This window comes from Pteropus vampyrus, unplaced genomic scaffold, assembly GCF_000151845.1.
Source record: "Pteropus vampyrus isolate Shadow unplaced genomic scaffold, Pvam_2.0 Scaffold67, whole genome shotgun sequence".
Taxonomy (NCBI): domain Eukaryota; kingdom Metazoa; phylum Chordata; class Mammalia; order Chiroptera; family Pteropodidae; genus Pteropus; species Pteropus vampyrus.
The window spans coordinates 404,490-423,079 of record NW_011888848.1 but is presented as its reverse complement, the minus strand read 5'-3'; the positions used below and the strand labels follow the sequence as shown (position 1 = coordinate 423,079).

At 41.0% G+C, this 18,590-nt stretch overlaps 1 pseudogene; it reads left to right on the top strand.

The window, feature by feature from the left end:
- The first annotated feature begins 11,607 nt into the window (after positions 1–11,607).
- Positions 11,608–11,726, top strand: LOC111740718 (annotated as a pseudogene).
- The last annotated feature ends 6,864 nt before the right edge of the window (positions 11,727–18,590 follow it).

Here is an 18,590-nt window from a genome sequence, read left to right as displayed (position 1 = left end):
CCTTCTGGTTCTGGTTGTGGCTGGTCAAATGCCTGGGCTAAAGAGATAAAAAGGAAGAAACAAAGGATTATACTTATGTATGCTTGAATCTTAGTTTTAAGGGCCTGTCTTCCTGAGCTGTCCACTCTCGTGCTGCCATCACATGGGAGTAATGAAGCCCATGATGGGATGCCGTCTACTTTAACTGCAGTGGGCGTCGTCAGGTAGACAGTGAAGGATCCTTTCTATTTGGGTTCTAGTCCTTTGGAAGTGAACTTCCGGATCCACACAGAGTCCCCAGGCTGAAACTGATGGAGAAGTCCTTCTCCTAGGGCTGAGTGGGCAGCACGAACCTGGGACCAAATCTCCTTCTGTACACTTTGAAGGGCCTGTAAAGACTTAAGTAAGACAAAGTTACATAGTTCTGCCTTTTCCTCAACTTCTATTCTAGGTACTAAAGGTAAGGGTTTTCCAAAGAAAATTTCAAATGGGATGACTCCATTAACATACGGAGTACACCTGGCTTGGAGAAGAGCAAAGGGGAGAAGTTCTAGCCAGGTCCCAACAGTTTCTAATCCTAACTTGACTAATGTCTCTTTTAGGGTCTGATTCATTTGCTCTCTTGGCCCGAACTTTGAGGCCGGCAGGCGCAGTGGAGTTTCCATTGCAAATTTAGGTGGCTAGCCAATTGTTGTGATACCTTTGCTACGAAGGCTGGCCCGTCATCCGACCCTAAAGTTCTGGGGAGACCAAATCGAGGAAGAATATCTTCTAGTAGTTTCTTAGTAACTACTAAGGCAGTCTCTTTCCTGGTAGGGAAGGCCTCTACCTATCCTGAAAAAGTGTTTATAAAAACAAGTAAGTATTTGTAGCCTCTCACAGTCGGGGTTACCTCAGTGAAATCAACTTTCCTGTGTTCCCCCAGATCAGTTCCTCTTTCCCTATGTCTAGATTGTTCTATCTTCCCCTTCTTTGGATTAACTTGGGCACAAGCTGGGCATCGTGAGGCAATCTCCTCTGTTCTTCTCCCTTCCAACAAATGAAAGTAGGGGTCTAAAGCTTGGAGCATCTTAGTTCGCCCTAGGTGTGTGGTCTGGTGTAGTTGGTGGAGAAGAGTCCTTCCAAGGGCTGCAAGAGCCCGATTTTTCCATTTGGGGTTGTCCACCACCCCTGTTGGTTCCTAGTGGCTCTCTTGTCTTGAAAATATGTGTTCTCTTCCGTCGTATAGGTCGGAGACGGAGGCAGTTCTGGGTAAGGGACAACAGTCAGTAGATGTGGTGGGGGCCCCACTGGCCTTGTGGCCGCTGTTCTTGCCTCTGCATCAGCTCGTCAGTTTCCCTCAGCCTCAGGACTATTCCCTTTTTGATGTCCTTTACGAAGAACAATAACAAGAGTCTTAGGCATCTATATGGCTTCAAGTAAGGCTAAGATCTCCCCCTTGTTCTCGATGTCCTTCCCAGCTGAAGTCAGAAGCCCTCTTTCCTTGCAGATGGCTCCGTGTACACGTGCAGAGGCAAAGGCATATCGGCTGTCTGTGTATATTGTGACTGCCTTATCCTTTCCTCATCTTAGCACTTCTGTGCGGGTGATGAGCGCGGCCTTTTGAGCAGAAGTCTCATGGGGAAGAGCTTGTGACCAGATAGTGCCAGTTAGAGTAACGACCGCTGCCCCAGTGTACCTCCTTACTTCTTGCATGAAGCTGCTCCCGTCCGTGAACAGAACTTCATCGGCTTCAGGCAGAGGGGAGTCCTTGAGGTCTGGCTGTGAGGAACACACAGCATCAGTGAAATCTATGCAGTCATGAATGGGGGTCTGGGGGTCTGGGGGTCTGGGTCTGGCAATAAATTGGCTGGGTTGATGACAGTAGCTTTGGATTTCAGCCATACGTTTGGGGTCATCTGGTGCCTCCCTGTTGTTGAACACCTTCTGGGCTATCTCAACAAGTTGGGACAGGTTCATCCCTGCAAAACCTTATAATTTTTGCAATTTACGCCAGATATCAGAGGCTGCTTGAGTAGCAAAGGCTATATTAATTGCCTGCTGGTTTTCAGGGGCCTCAGGATCAGTGGGGTGTATAGCCAGTACGCCTCGTTCAAGAAACGCTACAGGAGATTCCTGAGGTCTCTGTATAACTTCAGTTACCCTAGAAAGGTTAGTTCGCTGACGAGCAGCCATCCTAATTCCCCTAGTTAGAATCTGGTGGTACAGATCTAATGCTGTTCTCCTTGCCTGAGAATTATGTCCCCAGTCTGGGCGGGTGGAGGGAAATTCCTCCTCAATCTGTTCCCCTGCTTCCTCAGCTTTCCTCCCTCCCATAGCTATCTTTTGTGTTTCAGTCCGAATGCGTCTATGTTCTTCCTTGGTGAAGGGGGTAATTAAAAGCTGTTGGCAATCGTCCAAGGCAGTGAGTCTGAAAGACACTTTCTAAGAGTCTTATTAATGCCTGGGGATTTTCAGAGAAAGGCGAATTCTGTGCCTTCCAGTTGTACAGGTCGCTAGTTGAGAAAGGCACGTAAACCATAAAGGGCCTGTCAGTGTGATGCTCCTGGAGTGGTACTTCTCACAAGGGGAGGATGGCCGGGGTGGTGGTATCAGCTGGTGCCCCGCCCGGAGCGAGAGCAGGAGGCCCATAGGGGTTACCTGCCTGTGTCTGAGAAGGTGAAGTGGTGCTATTTAGCCTCTGTTGTCCTGGATTATAGGGTGGGGGAAGGTCACTGTCCTCCAGTGGAGATTGGAGGACTGAGGGACTGGGCTGTCTTGGAGATTCAGTTGCTGCATGTTTTGGGGTGCCCACAACTAAGACTCACGCTCCTAGAGAAAGGGCACACCGGCGGAGCCAAGGAAGGGGGTTCTGAACAAGTTTGAACCATTGATTGATGTAGGAAAACTGATCGGGATGTCCTGGGTCTCCCGTGACAATCTTCCAAACATTCCTCACTAAACCCTTGTCAAAAGAACCCTCCGGAGGCCAGTTTACATCAAAAGACAGCCACTCAACTTCACACAATGTTCTTAGTCTGCCTGGGGAAAACTTTATGCCATAGTCAGCTCCTTCTACAAACCCTTCTTTGAAATGTCGCAGGAGACAATCCAAGTGTGTCTTTTGTGAACTTGGGCTTCTCCCCATTGCTTGCGCAGAAAACACAAAACACTCAGACAAGAACAATTACTGGGATGTAGGTGGACCCAGAAAAGTCCGCCACCTACAACCTAGACAAGACCAAAGACAATAGACAAAACCTGAAAACAGGGCACAGGAGGTGGTGTCCCACGGCCTGGCCATGGTCCAGGAGATATGACTGCGTCCAGTCTCTCCACGGACCCCTGGTGACCGGTCAACAGAAACAAGAACAGAAAGGTACCTTTTAGCCAGACATTGAGGCCTCGGAGATTCCCATAGGGACCAGAAACAAAGATTGTGTCCTAAAGGTTGCATCCTTGATAATTGTACTGACCCCGTCATGGCATTCAAGGGCCCTGGAACATCTCAGATTGGCCACCCCTTTGAATCCGCAACAGGGACAGCAACCGCTTCGGAGGCCGGTCCGGTCTTAGATCCCAGGGCCACTCCCTGAGATCTCGCTGGGGCCTCCAAATATTGTAGCCACCAGCCCCCTAAAGACACATGGACCACCAGAAACCAGGGAGTTATAGGAAACACACTCTTTATTCAGCCAGCTGGGTCTGCCAGGGGTACGCAGACCCCAAATTAAGCAGCCCTAAATCCCATTCCTCATTCTGTCTTAAACACGAAGGTCTATTTTTCTCCTATTCACTACCTGTCAACCCACAGGTCGGGTAGGCAAGCGGGGGTACAGAAGCAGAAAGTTTATTGTTAGAATGTTATGTTCCCATAGGTGATAGCCTATGTTCCCATGGGTGATAGCCAAGCAGTCATTTTCCAGTCAGCACAAACAGATCAGGAGTTAGGTTTGGAGAGAAATGATGCCAACCAGTTTCTTGTGTAGCAGCCATGGGAACCAGAAGATGGCTCACTTGCTCTCAGGGTTATCTGATTCCATGGTCTGTGTGAGATAGAATGGAATGGGATGGGGAAGTGGGGCAGGGTAGAGATCTTGGACAAATCTATGCTCTGGAGATATTTCCCTGGTGCTGCAAATGGGTCGGGGAGAGATCTACTGCTTTCCTGTCCTTTTCTTTTTCTCAGTCTGCCTCTCTCAACTGCTGCTACGAAGACTACCAAACCTCTGCCTCTAGTCCTCAATACTTTTTGACAACGTCTCTGATAATTATCCTTCCTTATATCCCAGAACGAAGACTCATAGAAACATGATGTAATTATGTGATTTCAGTTGGTTCAGCCATCAGGAAAAGGTGCCTTTCAATCATCTGGTTGCCCTGGAACAAAGCCTAAGATTACCGCATCTATATTTAGTGACTTCCTAATCACAGTATCAATAACTATAGCTTCTTGTTGCAAAGCTGGATAATTGCATTTATTCTTGTTAATATCTCATGTGCCTCCACAAGTAATTACAGAAAATGAGAAAGTTTAGGTTCAAAGGATTGTGCATATTATTGAATAATGAATGGAGGATGCTTGAAAGGTGTCAAAGGGTTAATCGCTGAGGACTAAAACTGCGTCCTCAGGCACAGCTGAAGGAGAAGTAGCAGGAGCTCTTCCATGACACACAGCCATTGCAACTCCACCTAGGCCTAAGTTACTGAACCCTAACCACTCAGGAAAATGAAAAAAAGTGGTGCCAAGGAATAAGTGGGTTCAAGGAGTGGGAGGAACAGAAGCCAATAAAATTAATGTGATGATTAGCAAGAATTTTCTGGCTGTGGCCTATTTTCTCTTCATCTATTCATTTATTTTTATGTTCATTCATTAGGAAAAATATCGAGACTTATGTTGTAGAGACTGTACAAAGAGCTGGGTATAAAATGGGCTGCCCTCACAGAGCAAACAGTCCATCTGAGGAAACAGATGTTCAAGTGGGATGATGATGATTACTACAGGGCAAAATTATAGTGTGAGATGTTGAAATTTAATGCAAGGGTCAAGACAGACTGAGAACCTCACGTTTAAGTTGAGAAGGAGAAGGAGGAAGAGTCAGATCAGGAGAAAGCAAGCAGTTGAAAGACCACTTCTGACCACAGGAATGAGTGAATGTGAAGGCCCTGAGATGGGGAGCAGCTGGCTCCTTGGAGGAATGGAAAAAAAAACTTTAGAATGGTTGGAGGAAGGTGAACAAAGCAGGTGAACAAGGAGATGTGTTCTGGAGTTGGATCAGGTGAGGCTTTCTCAGTCATGTATTGGAAATTGGGCTTTATCTAAAGGTCAGCAGTGCCATGACACTGACATGTTTAACAGGAAATTGCAAATATACTTATGATTGGCATTTATCTCATTTTAGATGCACATGAGATTCTTTTCATTTTATTCTGTAGTTTTAATCGCTATAAATAAAAGTGAGGCAGAGGAATTTATAAGAGACAAAAGAATTTAACAGTAGGTCAACAAAGATGAAGAGCTTAAAGGAGATAGAATTTTTTTTGTTCCATTATACCATTTTAGAAGTATTTTTTTTTCCTTCTCTTCTATTTGCATGCTTTGGAAAACAGCAAACAAAAGCTGTCAAACTGTCTTGTGAAAGAGTTGTCTTTCCAAACTTCATTAATTTTTTAAAGGTTATAACTGACTGTGAAGTAGACAGTCTCTATTTGGAGAACTGCAAAATGGGGCAGAAGGCAGGAAGCTTTCATAGGATAAAGAATAAAGAGTTTATTCTAGAATAAGCCAATATTTATAAGATAGTAAGTGGAATTCTAGAACAATGTAGTAATTAAGAGCATGAACTCTAGATTCAGATTAATCAAGTTCAAGTCCAACTTTTTCAATCATAAGATGTATTAGATTGTTTAATCTCTTTCTGTTATTTTGTCCATAAGTGGAGATCATAATATTAACTACTTTATAGGGTTGTTGTAAGAATTAGGAAATAATGCAAAGCTCCTGGTAAATAAAATATCATATGACCAATCAATCAATCATTAACTAATAATACATAAAAATTTTAGTGGGAAGTTATCTTTTCCCACTAAAATAGATTATGAAAAATTCCGTGTTTCTTGTTACATATATCATTTTGTAAATATATATGTGACAAATAACAAAACTAAGCTCACACACACAGATAGTAGATAACATAAAAGTTGTGGAAGGCAACCTGAAGGATTAGAAGTTTTGGTAAAAATAAATAAATATAAGGTTAATTTAAGTTAAGCTGTGATACAATTTAAATACAAAAAGATAAACAGAAAAGTCTAAATGGGTACATAAATTGGGATTAAAAGCCAAGATGTTGTTTCAGAGGGTTTAAGAAGCTGTAGAAAGAATTTTAATGGCTGTTTGAAAGCAAAGAGGAAAAGAGAAGAGCAGGACAACTATCAAGTATCTTCAGAGGCAAGGAAAGTAAGGTGACCACGTAAAGCCACTACATAGAATGGGTGGGGGCGGGAAGTCCTGGGGATTGGATAAAAGTCTTCAAGTTAAAAAAGATATGTAAGGGAAAACATGCTGACCAGTTTATAACCCCAGGAATAAAGTGATAAATCCCCCAGATTAACAGAAAATAGCAACGGAAACCCGGAAGGAATCGTTTCTACCGTGTAAATAAGTCATGTTCTGTACCCCATCTCTCTTCTGGGCATCTGCCTTGGCTCCTGCTGGTCCTTGCTGGCCTGGTCCTGTCGCTGCTTGGGAAGATAATCCCCCTCTATCTTTAGCATACCCAGCAGCTCCTCAGTTGGGTTATGCTGAGATTTGAGCCTAATTATGGGTGCAATGGCCAGGAGGGGATGTGGGGGACAGATCATGAGAAGGGCAAGCATTGCCTAGTGAGGCTCTTGAGTAAAGTGAATCCTCTACCAGTAAAGGTGTAAGGTAGGGAAGGGGGCTCTATCTTGCAACAATGGGGAGTTGGCCTCTACTGCAGACACCCAGGAGTTCAAGAGAATCTAGGGGGCAGGGGTGTCAAGGTTCTCATGTGCATCTACCCAGACAGCCCCATCTCAATTCTCAGCATCCCACTTCTTCTCCATCAAGGCCTTGACTTTGACCTTGCTAACCTTCTCTCATCTTCTGCCATTCTTATAATTAAGTCTTCCAGCCAAAGGAGATAAGAGTTACTGTAAAAACTGTCAGAGTTTCCTTCCTTCTTTACTTTTATACTTTGCTTTAAATTGTTGATTAATAGGTCTGCCAGTAATTTTCTCTTTTTATTAAATCCCCAGTCCTTACACTTACTATTTCCAACAGACCTCAATGCCTATCTCATTGCACCTGCTAATGCACCTCTTTTCCACTTGTTTCCACATGTAAAAGTCTTAGCAATTACCATGTCAGGAAGTAGCAGCACTCCACCTCCCACTAGTGATGTGCCCTCCTTTCCAGCCAGGAGGCTAATGATGCAGAGTTTCACCTTCAGCATTGCTTCTTGGGACCAATATATGCAATACGAACTTTTTAAGGCTGGATTTGCTAGAAGGAGCCTGATGTGGAGTTTCTTGTTCAGATTCTTTATTGGGAGAGTGCTCTCTAGAGGAGAGGAGTGAGAGAAGCACAGATAAGGCAGGGAGGAAAAACTAAACAAGGGTGTGGCGTAAGCTGGAGACTAACTTTCTCTTGTGAAAGATCTGGGTCCAGGAAGTGTGCTGCAGAATTAGCCCTAGCTTAGGTAAGGTAGAGCCAGTCTTTTTAGTCAGTAATTGATCATAGTCTGCATTGTCTTCTCCCCCGTATCCGCCTCCACACCTCTCAACACACACACATAAGGATTGGGCAATTCTTCACTGAGTTGCAAGATAAAATTCTAGGCCCAAAATGGAGCCACTCCTGTCCAGGAGCCTAGTCAGCAAACCGAAATTCAGGCAGCTTTCGTGTTTCTTTAAATACTCCCGTTGACCAGAAACACAGTCTATCCAGCCGGCCAATCCCCAAACACCAAGTGACCATGGGCTCTACACTTATTTCCTTGTTTCTTCTCATTCCAAACACAGTTAGCTATGTGGCCCCAGCCCATCTGATATTTTCATTTTTTAGTTTTCTCTTTCTTGTTCTTTATTCTTTATCCTATGAAAGCTTCCTGCCTTCTGCCCCATTTTACAGTTCTCCAAATAGGGATTGTCCACTTCATGAAGCATTAAATAAAGTTTGTTTGTATCTCCTAAATTGTCTTCTTTTACCATTTTCCAACACAGCCAACACACAGCAGCTGCTGTGCTCCAAGTACTAAAGAGAGCACGCCACCAACAACTCCCACTCTAGCCTTCGATGTCACTGTTGTGACTGATTATGTCACTGAAGAGCAGTTTGTAGTTTTACGAGAAAGCTTCTTTTTAATGGTGGTTGTGAAGCCGATGCTATTTTTTTTTCCTTCTACAAAGAATATGTTAAACTGTGTCTAAGTGGAAAAGCCTTTTAATTCGAAAGGAAACGCAAGTGAATTTATCAAATGGAGTGCTAATAAAAAGGTTTATTGTAATAATTTTCTCTTCTCATTCCCCGCAAGGCCCAAACACATTCCCCCACACACTACCTTCCTAAGAATGTCTGTCTGTTGGCTTTTGAGGTGAGAACACCGCCCCCTGCCCCGCTCCCTGCCTTTTTTTGGTTAGCGGTAATCCAGGCAAAGTTTTCCAAGTTGATGAATTAATCCACTGTCTCCTGCTTACAACCAGCTAAGAATGATACAGTATCACATTATACAGTCACAAAAATACACACATTAATATGTGAGCCAGAGTTAATATTTTGTGCAGAAAAATCCATTTTGCCTCAATCATTTCATGTAAGCACCTGAGAAATTGTTTCCTAAAAGCTGCTGGGAAACTAGTGATTTATTGAACTATAAATGTGAATCTATTTATAATTTACAAGCAAATAAGCCTCAGGCATGTTCTTATAGTTTCAAGCTAGTCTGGTTAGTCCTCACAGCAGAAAAGAAAAGAAAAGTACGTTTCTGAAGGTGACTCTAATTCTCTTCCCACATTCAGCATACGTGAAGGAATTTGGGGAAATTTTGCATTTCGTGAACCCTATTTATAAATTTTTCTTATGAAAATATTATAACTATCACAGCAATCATGGGGACAGGAAGTACTTGATCTTTGCTCAAGTCATTGGTTATGAATAGTGGAAGTGAAAGCTGCTAAGGCCTGTGGTGTTGGAGTTGTGGGATGAAGTATCTTGTTTAAAGGGAAAGACTTACACATTACAGTATTCATATACATTTCTAAGGCCACAAATAGATATGACCTTTCAGGAAAAAAAAAAAAAAATGCTGAAGACGTGGATTGCTTCCCTTGCCAGGAGACAGGATTTTTGTGCAGCTCTCAGGAGAGCAATAATGACCCAGCATGGGTTTGATTGATTTGTAACTGGATAGGTACTAACTTGAAGAAAGTGTTCAAGAAATATTTGGAAGTCATGGTTTCTCTATTGAACTGCTTTGAACATTTAACTGTCCCCATAGGTGTTTTGTGATCTATAAAAAATGTAGTGACTTGTGAGCTTTTGGAGGTGGGTGATGAAGGGTGATGGTGATATGTTGAAAGAAATAAAAATTTTCTTTTTTGGTAAGGAATGGTGGCTTGGTTTGATGCATACTAGTTAACATTTATTGAGGACTAAGGATGTACCAAACACTATCTAAGAACTTTAATGTATTTATTTATAAGGGAGATATACATTTCATAGATAAGAAGATTGAGGCAAAGAGGGGTTAAGTAAGTTGCCCATACTTAGCTAGTTAGCGATAGAGTAATGTTTAAACTTGGATAGTTTGACTCTAGAGCACATGCTTTTTACTATTTTGCTATAGAGTCTCCAAAGTTATAACCATAACCAGATCGAGGAATCTGTATGCTCACATCATTCGAGTTACTTTGAAACAAATGTCCTTGCAAAAAAGTTAAGGAACTGGATTATTTTTTGATGCATTTGGTCAGTTTTATTTGGTAGCTTATTTTGAAAAAGTCAAGTTGTTGATGGTGGCTTCGAAGTCCTCAATTACTGTTTTTTCAGTAAGTTTTCCTAAATCCTCCACTTAATTTTATGGACTAAGTTTGTACCAGCTGAAAAGCACAGTGATGCAAATGAAGAACGCAGCCTGGATCTGACTTGGAACATGTTTCCCCTTGCCAGTGTGGATTTATAGACGGATTTTGGAGAGACATATGTAACTTTACTTGAGAAAAAAGTTAGCGTCATTCTGATCGTCTGGAGATGAGCAAACTGAGGGTCACTGAAGGTCAATGACTTGTGCAAGATCTCATGCAATAGTTCAGAAAGGAGCTTAGAGGGAGCTAGAATGTTCGCTTCCTGGAACAGGGCTCTTTCCACAACCGTGCCCTGTAAATTGAAGAAGAAAGCTGTCAGGCAACACTTGAAAAGTAACAGTGAAAGTAACAGCTCTAGTGACAAGGTGTTTGTTGACAAAGAGGCAAATTCCGATGGAAAAATTCCCCTACTAGAAGTCTCCTGGGCCATTCCGCCATGGAGAGTCCTCTGGGGAAGAATACGTTTGGCTCAGGTTTATTCCTTGGTACAAAAGATGCCTGACAATGAGGTGGCGGGGGCTGACTGGGATGGTGATAATGACAAGTTGGCAACCAAAATGAGAATAAAACAGATTTATGGCTTGAAAATCTAACCCAAACCACAGTGAAAAACAAGAGACTATTAATTGCCAAGCACTGAGAACCTCAGAGGACTTGATATCTTGGGAAATGAGGCCAATTTCTTCTTCATATGTTTAAATTTTTGAATATATCATGATACTGTAATCCTACCTTTGACAGTTGTAGAATAGGTCAATTGTGATGGATTTAAAGTCACAGAAAAAGTGTCCTATCTCTAGAAGTTAATTTAAAACATCACAACTATAAGCATTAAATGTTAGTGTCTCATATTTCTAGACACATAAATACTTATTGACTGAATAAATGAATGAATGTTTGTTCTAGCCACATAAATACGTATTGACTGAATAAATGAATGAATGTTTGTTACATCCCTGGTCAAGCCTTACCTATTTTATGTGGAATAAAAATTTTAAACAATGATCAAAATACTTTTTAAAAATTACTTAACTGAAATTTAATTAAATAACTGCCAGTTAGTAGCAATTGCATAATACTTTTTGGACTGTTTTGTACAATTTGTTTGAAGCTTTGACTAGCTTTTTGTTAATAGTGAGAGAGCACAGCTAATACCTTAAGGTTTACATACATCTAAGAGTTTGTACAATTAAATTGCTTTTCTATTCAGATCGCCTTGTTAGACAGGGATAAATCTGTCTTGTACCAATTTAATGAGAATATTGCAGAACCAGTGAGAAAATGCCCAAAGTGCTTTGATAATCTTACTCATGTGTGTGTGCCTGGTGATTATAATTAAATGTCTTTTGTGAGCAGCACAAAAGCGGGTTTTTGGTTTTTGAAATAAGTTGATTTTTAACCTGACAATGTAGTTAAATTCAGATTAATTTTGAAATATATGTTTTTTTAGAGTAAAAAAAAAAAGTAATAATTTCTCCCACTAAAAGAAACTCTGACTCTTTAGGCAGTTGATTCTTGATCTGCGTTAAGAAAAGCATAAGGGTCTACGGCCATGCCACCCTGAACATGTCCAATCTCTTCTGATCTCAGAAGCTAAGCAGGGTTGGGCCTGGTTAGCACTTGGATGGGAGATCAGCTGGGAATACTGGGTGCTGTAGGTGTTAAAAAAAAAAAAAGCATAAGGTGAGCATCCTATTGTGCCAAAGGAAAAAAAGAAAAGAAGGAAGCTATCAGAGATTTCTGAGGACATGCCGAGAAGACCTAGTGGCCCTTGTAAAGGGCTTCCACTGCCCAAATATGGAACAACTTGAACAGTCAAAAGAAAATGACTACAATTGGTTGAAACCTATTAAATATATAAAAAATCTATGAGTTCATAAAGATAATGAGAAAGGGAAGAAAGTGAAAGGGAAAAAATCTTTCAAAACTCATTTGTCGCCATTAGAGGTGGCCGGTGCACCAAACCGATACCATGAAAATTGCCATTTAAAGAATTAAGGATTTTTCTACCTTATCTCTATCGTTTCCTACATAAATTGTATTTTGGATGTCTGAATTGTCTCAGTTCATGAAGAATGCTTTTTAATTAAGTGAAAGAATTTTAGTTAATAAATTTGGAAAAAATAATAGAATTATAAAATCTCAATTTTTCATGCCCCAATGAAATAAATGATTCGAGCAGTTATTATCAAAATGGATGGCAAAAGGATTAGCTGAAAAGTTTACAGGGACCTGGATCTTTGAAAGATCTCAGAGTAGTAGCCTACATTATAATGGAGTGGGGAAGCACATTGCCGTTTGAGCCACCTGGTCAATCCCTAGCTTCCCTAAGAATGGGACATCCAGGCATTGTGTGCCTCCTTTGAGAAGCAATGTGAAACATACAGTACTGCCTAAAATGTTCTTGCCCAAAACCTTAAGCTTGAACTAATCAAACTTTAAGATCGGACTCCTCATTGGTAGGCAATTCTAGGGATGGGAGTAAGACAATCAGAAAAATCCAGAATATGGGATATATCATAGGACCATTCCCTCTGTTTCTTCAGTAAATCACTCATCATGGAAAAAAAGCAGGAAGAGCTCTCTGTAAAAAGCTATTTTTGAGATAACCAGAGAAATCTTAAAAATGGTCAAGATGTTAGATGGTAGTAAGAAATTATTGTTAAGTTTGCTAAGTGTCATAATATCAATATTGTGGTTATGTAAGAAAATGCATTTCTTTTTTTTTTTTTTAGTAATGCTGCTTGAAATATTTAAGAATGAAATGCCATAATGGCTGGGATTTGCTTGAAAACAAATATAAATATGGCAAAATGTTCATAGATGTTACAAATCTAGGTGCTGGGAATATGGGGGCTTATTACACTATTCTCTCTATTTTTGTGTATGTTTAAAAGTTCTCATATTAAAAGTTGAATTGTGGTTAGGTGCAATTAAATTACTTATAAATTAAGCTCTGAGGAGCTGTTCAAAATATAGAAAAAACTTTGAATTGATTTTTCTTTTGAAATATACATATAAATGTAAATGTGGGATGTTTTGATAATAACTAAAATAACTTTTCAGATGTAATAAAGATTTGTCTTGATAAACAACCTCTGTTTAATAAAAGGAAAAAGGAGAGGTATAACAGGCTCTAATATTGTGTTCGTTGGGGATAACTGGCTTTATTCTAGTCTCAGAGCAGGACACTGGATAAATCCATGACTAGAACTGCAGTTTTGAAATAAACATGCCATTATAATTAAAATGCAGTTACTGTAACATAATTTCAGAGTAATACAGAAGTGTAAAGTACACCAAAATTCTAGACAAGAAGAGCCCTTTGTAGTGTGGCATTCTATCTATCTAAATTAAATAAGGTTTCTATAATTCCCATAAAAAATCCGTAATCTACAATCTCAAAATATAATCACTGTAATTTGAATGGACAGACAAGCACATATGCTTCCTCAGCATGGGCATAACCTATACAATTTCTTTTCTTCATATGATCTCATTACAGACACTCAAATTAAAGGTTTATTTGTGAGTTTAAAGATAGAGAGCAGGTCCATGTTTAATGATGCTTCCAGAGACTGATATTTAATTCACTATTTTTAAATGACAGATGCATATTTAACTAGCTTAGAATTTTATATGTAAACTACAGAGTTGTAGGGCATTTCGAATATAACTGTTTGGGAGTTGTCTATGTTTCTGGAGTCCGGCTTCTTTTACTTGAAAGCTTCATAATAAGACACACATGTTCTTGATAGACTTGCCCATCAAAACCATGATAAAGAAAGCCCACTCTATTTTAAATTCAAATGTTTGTGTTATATTAATGGCCCTGGCAATTTCAAATTGCATTATGTCGAAAAACTGATATTTAAGCTATATGGAGCAGAAATTCACTTCTATATCCTTAAGAATTCTTTTTATTACAATATTCAAGCTAGAAGTGGACCTGTGGTGAAAAAAGAACTTTTAAGATAGGTTAGAATACTATCTGGGCTCATACTACACGCTCAGGTGGAAGATTTTTTTCTTTCTCTCAAGGGTCTTGGCTAATCATGTATGAATACCAAAAACAGCAAAGAAAAAACAAACCACAACAAAGATATCAGAAAGAACTTTACATTTGCCCTAATTGAAAGAAACTAGGTCCATTGAGTTCTACCCATGGGCAAGTTTTGCCCAGAGCTAAGGAAGGAAGAGACATTCTCACGTAGTGCCATGGCTGTTCCCCAATCTGTCCCCTGGCCCCCTGGATGCATGTATGGGTCCTGAGAAGAGAAGGTGAGGGGCGGGGCGAGGCGGTCAGCTTTCTCACACAGACCATCTAACCAAGGGAAAAGAGCAGGCTTGCCCCACTGCACAGCGGGGGACGCCCTGCCTTTCTGAGGGCTGGCGGCTGCTGGCTGGGAACTGCTAAACCTGGTCTGCGTAGAGATTTCAGGGCCCAGTGAAGAGAGGCAGTAGCCGCTGGGCCTGTGGGGATGGGAGTAGGGGAAGAAGGGTGGAAAAGAGTTGAGGATGGGGGTGACGGCATAGCAGGAATGCCAGATAGAGGCTGCAAGACTTCCTTGGCAATTTCCAGATTTAGATGTAAAGGACTTGGCAGCAAATCACAGCTCCTGCACCACTGAGAGCTGCACATCAGCCACAGTTCGCCTGCGTAGGCTGGTGGGCCCGAGGGGAATTCGGGTTACATGTAAATGAACAAATGATTTGGCACGGCGGCCAAAGTCATTCTGGAAACTCATTAGGTTTATTTATGTTGTATTGATTTAATTTTTCTAAAACTAAGTCGAAATTAGAACTACTTCTAATTCTGAGACAAAGTACTCATTTGCAAAAGTGCTCTGGTGTTTTATAGTAACTCACATATAACTGAGCGGCGGAGGATTCGGGAATAGCAAACCTGCCTTCTCTTCGCCGACAGATATTGGCTGCCTTAAGAAACACTCACTGGTGTCTTCATAAATACAACATAGAGAAATACCCAGATGGGCAGTTTTTCTCTCTGGTATGAAAGGAATTAGTGTAGTGGATATAAAAGGAAGCTGTGTATAAAACCCTCCAGAGCGTAGCACAGTGTTTTCACCCCGGGAGTCTGAAAATACCAAAGATTGGAATCCAGTGGTGAGATCGCAGGGGGTTGTGTCAGGAGGGAGCTGTCACATGTTCGCAGGGGAGTGTGTCACATGTGTTTAATCCTTAGGCTACAATGTGGTTTTCATAATGTCTATGTGTAAGATATTTTCTATATAAATGCATATTTTATAATGCATATATAAATAAGGCAAAATACCAATGGTTACTTCCTTCAACTGTTATACAGTTGAAAAGCAATGAAAAGCAGAAAAAAATGTAAAGGTTACAGTGTAAAATGGGATCGTCTCTTTTAGATCAGTAGGATCCAATCTTCCCTGATCCAGAGCATCTCGTCTTGCCTGCAGTCCTTTATTAGGGATACGATGTTTCGGGACATCACCTACAGAGGGTGAGAGAGAATGCACGCACATGTGTGTGTGTGTGTGTGTGTCCAGTTTTGTGGGGTGGAGGACACTCCTGGAGATCCCTGTGATCACCATTGCCTCTCGGAGAGGTGTTTGGCAATAACTGAGATCTGCCCCAGGCCTGCCAGGGCTGGAAATTAATCAGCTACTGACCCACCAGTGGGGAGGACTTCCGGTTGTTCTAACTGTCCTGACCATTGACTCAGGACTCTTACTGTGGCTTCAATTAATCTCATTCATTTTGAAAAAATAAACAAACAACCAAGAGTGATCATGTTGCTGAAATATTGGAATTCTGATCCCATTTTTTTTTTACTCCTAGGAAGTTTGCTGTAATACATTTCTTGGTTTCTAACTTACATAAGTATAGCATTTTTGTTAGCTAGACAATGATATAAAATTAATGCCTGCTTTATTCATTTATGAAGCTTGTGTCAGAAATGAGATTGTGTTTCTATCAGAAGCTGCATAATGGCACAGCTGTTTCTGTTGGGTTTCTGAGACAGCTATCAAAGACAGAAACATCTCCTAAGGTTTGCTTCTGCTCTTCCTTCCCTCTTTCCTTCCGTCCTTTTCGGGGGGGAGAGAGGGGAGGTGGTGTTAAAAATACTTTGTGTGCCATATGGGGTCCCCCTCACATTTTGCCTGAGTTAAGAACATACATTAAAGTACAAAAGAATAGAAAGCTTCATCTTAATTTATTCTGAGAAAATGTGAAAAGACGCGTGTTCATTGTAATTTGGCTGTGGAAATCCTCCACAAACAACAGGCTCTTGGTTTTAAACATAAATGTACAACTTATCGAAATATAAATACAACATTGCTGTAGTACACAGTGTAGAGATGCCTCAAAGCCGCGAAGAATGCCATAAACCACTGAACCTAAAAAGTATCCAAGAGAACACACGTAAAAACACCAGAAGCTGAAGGCCAACTTTTCCAAGCAGGGAGTAGATGGTGGGAGGCCCCTTGCTAATAGCTGTCTGGAGCCTGCTGGAGTAACTTCCTGCCCCTTCCTGTGAAGGAACAGCTGTGTTTCCTAAATATCTTCCCCAACATATATTCTGGCCTGAAACACTTTGTTCAATGACATGGCAAAATGCTTCCTAGTTCAGCGCTCAATATTAGAATTCTATTTATTTCAAAAGATTTGAATAGTGACAATGAAATCGAAATGAAGGAGATTACATTCAAATCTCATTCCTTCTACTTATGTGACATTTGATCAAATGAGCGGAGTTTCCTCATCTATAAAATGGGGATCCGACTTAGAATGTCTGCCCCACGAGGACTGCTCTGGTGAGCTAATACGTCTGGCAAACATAAATTGTAAGGTGTCACACCCATGATACAGCATTGAAGGGCAGGATACCTGTGGGATTGTGAGCAGTAGTATTGGGGATGATATCGTTTTTGGGCTCTGCTCCCTTCTGAGTATTTTTGCTCTCTGTGCCCTGGAAGCCCCCTTTGAATTGCCAAGAACAAGAGATAAAAGAAACTAGAAACATAGTTTATTCTTAAGTCAAAAGTTATGATTTTATTTTTAATTTAACATACCAGGAAAAAAATATTTCTTTTAATGTCATGAAGTAAGCACTTGAAAATAACAATTCCAACATTGCTGTAATCTGCTCTGTGAGGCTTATATGGATGGGCTTCTTTCTGAACATAGGCCCTAGGGTCCCCAAGAGGCTGAATCTTCCAGTGGTTTTCAAGTTGGCCACAAGCAATCTCCTGCCTGAACATGCCCAGATTGGCAGACCTGTCTGAAACCAGCATGCCTGGGCGGCTCTACTGGGCTGCTTCTGGAGTGTTCTTGATTTCTGTCCACTGGGATAAAAAATCTCAAGAGCCATCAAGTGTTGGGGAAAACAGCGTTTAAAAACCAGCATGAGTCAGGACCCCTCAATCCTCTCCTTAAATGGGCTGTAAATTTGGCTCGACTCTGATTGATGGGACCAGTTTCTTTAATTTAACCAGATGCTTCAGGAGTTTACCACATGTAGTTTTGGGTTTGGATTTCCAGTGAAGTGTATCTGATCTCAAGATTTTTGCCTGCTCAGAGCCTACACTTGGTGTGCTCCCATTGTCTGTCTCTTCAGTGCCAGAACTTGTTTATGCTCTTTTAAAAAAGCATAATTCAGGATGAAGGGAAGCCTGGGGATTTTTTCTCCTTGATGATTCAATAGACTTGTGAGTACTCTTCAATGCTCTGCATGGGTATACTTCATTGGCCTCTTTTGCCATATGGGGTCTGCCATATGGCTCTGGGATATTTAGAATTGGAGTCTGTCACAACTGGCATTCAAGGAAATGGTATACCTGCACCAACACTTGTTTTGCTAAAGTATCGGGTACCAGCATACAGAGGCTGTTGGTTCACTGGAAAACTGGGACTTAACACTTTCTCCTGATTGTCAGCACAAAATAGAGTATCGTTGCTTTATAAGCTCTCACTTTATTGTGGTGCATTCTTAGCAAAATCTTTTGATGGTAATGGGTCTGAGGCACAAAGAATCAAGTTTTGTATATAAATATAAAAGGAACAGAAGAATAACTTTAAAAAGCTGCAGGAGACAATGACTCACAGCATGGACATAAGCTCTATTATCATTCTGAACTGATAACGAAATATTATCTAAACAAAAAGAACGGACTACTGGAAAGTTTGGGGCTATCATCATGAAATTCTCAATTGTATTTTTCAGGCTGGAAACTTTTTCAGGGAAATATGTGTCCAAGAGACAGACATGGACCATGCACATACTACTCCAAGCACTGAACTCTGGGAGGCAAAGCCTATTTGACCGTTTCCACCCTCCTAACAACTCAACTCTCTTGAATCAGCATGTGGGAGCTGACTCAGTTGCATGACACATATAGTTGCTGAGAAGATGCTGTTCTACCAGAATAAAGAAGATAGTAACCTGAGTGTGTTGTTTCTCTCAGGTAATTCAGCAGTCTGGGAATGAGGCCAGACTTCTGGAAGTCTACTCCAGTGTAATCGACTTCAGGTGATTT